Source organism: Pinus tabuliformis, chromosome 7, assembly GCF_031772625.1.
Source record: "Pinus tabuliformis cultivar Carrire ecotype Pingquan chromosome 7, CPIR1, whole genome shotgun sequence".
NCBI classification, from domain to species: Eukaryota; Viridiplantae; Streptophyta; class Pinopsida; order Pinales; family Pinaceae; genus Pinus; species Pinus tabuliformis.
The window spans coordinates 1,214,002,926-1,214,005,883 of record NC_142293.1 but is presented as its reverse complement, the minus strand read 5'-3'; the positions used below and the strand labels follow the sequence as shown (position 1 = coordinate 1,214,005,883).

Sequence of the window (2,958 nt, the reverse complement as noted above, 5' to 3'; positions counted from 1 at the left end):
TAGCAAACCATAGCAATTCACAGAAGTTCTCCACCAGAAACTGCTCAAAAACTTGTCAATTCAGGATCAATTCAGAGGCTCCACTAGCTGTCTGCGCTGAAATGCAGAGATTACACTGGCTAGGTGCACTGCAACGCAGGTAGAAGCACTACCAGGGTGCGCTAAGCGGGAAGTGACAAATGGCAAGTTCATTCAACGAGGTGGAAAGACCCTGGAAGCTTCCAGAATCTTCTCCAATGACACTTGCCTCAATGAATTCGACTAGTGATGAGTAAGAGGCTCTTAGTCTCCAAGTGGAAGCAAGAACTGACAGAGGGAGAGGACACTAGTCAGATCCCAAGCTGACTCATCCTCTCTCCAAACATCTATATATGGATCTCTCCTCCATGAGATCCAGGAGGCTGGAATTTTGTTATTGCAAAGAATTGTTGTTGGTTTGAGATTGGAATCATTGGGTGCTTAATGCTTTGAAGGAAGGTGAAGATAGGAATTTCATTTGCTGGGAAGGAGATGCTGGATTGGAGCCCTCTTGGTTGTATCTCCTCCTGAACCTTGTTATTCATCAATAAAGCTATCTTGGTTTCTCCTATATACTGATGTATCTTTGATGTATGATTGCATTAGTATGTTTAGTTTATTTCTAATCCTGAACTAGTTATGAATATGAATCTATGTCTTTGTGTAGTGTTCTCTTCTTGTGATCTTGCAGAAACCTGTTGAATCTGGGCGAGCGAGAAGGCAAGTAGCTGGGGAACTTTCAAAGAGAAGAGAAAGCGGATCGAGGGACAAACGGAAGACACCGGTTAGTCCATCTATCTCTCTTCATTCTTAATTCATAAAGGAAGAATACTAGAATAGCTATTTCTGTTTGTTGCTAAGGCACTATCACACCTTAGGTGGATAGGATCGTCCTGCATAGGCATTTTTCCCCACAACAAATGTGGTGTATAGTCCTCATTTTGTCTCCTATGTGAGGGAAATCTTTGTACATGTGTTCTCATTCGAATCCCTAATATTAGATGGGATGAAATCTTAATCTTGCACCTAATGAATCAACTCCCCTTTATTCAATTTGGGTTGTTTGATTTTTCCAATTTTCTTTGGAATCACTCCTAAAAAATGAAGGTTTCTATCTCTTCTTCATTTTCTCCACCTTTTCTTTCTTGTTTTCTATTGACACCTAATCCTCAGCGGTTGGGTGAACCCGGAATGTGAACAATCATCAAGAAGAAAAACTGATCAGTCACATTCATGTATATAAACAATAGCTACCTAATGAAATATACGAATTAGTTTTTCTTCCAAGTCTGGAGTTACTCCTGGCCTGACATGGTATGAGAGCTAAATTCTAACCTGCCACTGCCTCTGTCCTGAAATATCATTACTCTGTCCTGAGCGCCACTCTGTCCTGAGCGCTGCCTCTGTCCTGCGTCTCTGCCACGCCTGTGCTGCCCTAACGCTCTCTCACCTAACGTTCTCTCACCTAACGCTCTCACCGTTCTGAGAGACTCCATGCGCAGCAAAAACACCATCGACAAGATTGTTGAACGCTGCCTGATCCAGGGTTTTCATCCTTTTACTAGTTGGGAAGGTTTTTGAGACGTGAATCCAGATTTTGGTGCCATTCCGGTGATGCAAATCTCCATTGTGGAGGACGCATCTGGACTGTTGAACACTGCCTGACAAAGAATGTGGTATCGTCGTTCTGAATGCGCAGTGCATTAAAACTGGTAACGGGTTTGTATATGCATTTTTTACACGCTGTTTGTATATGCCTTGGACGCTGTCGGTTCAGTTATTGGATATACAATGTATACAACGCTGCTTATATTGAATTCATAATGTATACAATGCTGAGAATTGTTGCGGTGTTTTATGTCTGCCACCCGTTGCCATGAAAACAAAAATTTAATCCATTCTGCTGAGAATTGTTGCGCCACCCATTGCCATGAAAACAAAAATTTTCTGCTGAGTATTGTTGCGGATTTCTAGTCTCCGGTTGGAACCGTCCGTGGCAAGAAGATCTCTCACTTATATCATTTGAACTCCAACGTGATACATGAATACATCCATCCTCTTTTTAGAGATTTCAAATAAGTCGTTCAATGCTCTGTAGTGCTCTCTAGCTCAGTTGGTAGAGCGCAAGGCTCTTAACCTTTTGGTCGTGGGTTCGTGCCCCACGGTGGGCGTTTAAGTTGATTTTGATATTTTCATAAAAACATATTCAGCTATCGCATGAATTTCGGTGTTTTGAGTAAAACTGGTAGCGAACTCCCCAAGTCTCTTCAGTAATTACATGTGGACCAGTCATGTGGCTTCTTGTGTTGGCAATCTGAGTTTAATCAACCAGAGCGACGGTAATAGCACAACATATTGTTTGCGATCTAATTGTTCCATTACCATGTCCCGCAGACGTTTGGGCAGCGTTTAACACAAGCACTTAAATTGTTTATGCAGTGATATATATGTGGTGATATATGTTACAGTGGTAGTATGTTATCAGCATTCGTTTCAATGGTCAATAACATATAAATGGCATAGCAGAATCAGAATCATTCTTTTAGCAGCAAAAGTTTTTTTTTCCTCAAAAGCACATTTTTTTTGTCAGCAGAAGTAATTTTCTACAAAATGCATTCAATCATCTCTATGGTAGGAATAGTTCTCACTGGCAAGGAGAACTATCCTGAATGGTCTCGGATGGTAAAACACACCCTCATCTACAATGAGTTGTGGAAAGGAGTGTGTGTCAGAGAAGAAGACAAAGACCCAGTGCAGCCTACATCAGATAAAGAACTTGTCATTTGGGAAAACAAGAACAACAAAGCCTATGCATTGATCGCAGCATCTGTAAATGAAGAAGTAAGTCATTATATTTCATCTTATTCAACTGCCTTTGAAACTTTACAAAAGCTGAAAGAACTCTATGACTCACATTCTGCACTTGAAGTTGTTCAGCTC

The 2,958-nt window shown here is 41.1% G+C and overlaps 1 non-coding gene across 1 annotated transcript; it reads left to right on the top strand.

Annotated features, from left to right (window-relative positions):
- The first annotated feature begins 2,117 nt into the window (after positions 1-2,117).
- TRNAK-CUU (transfer RNA lysine (anticodon CUU)) lies at positions 2,118-2,189 on the top strand. The gene has a single exon. It is a non-coding gene; the product is annotated as a tRNA-Lys (tRNA).
- Positions 2,190-2,958: the final 769 nt, after the last annotated feature.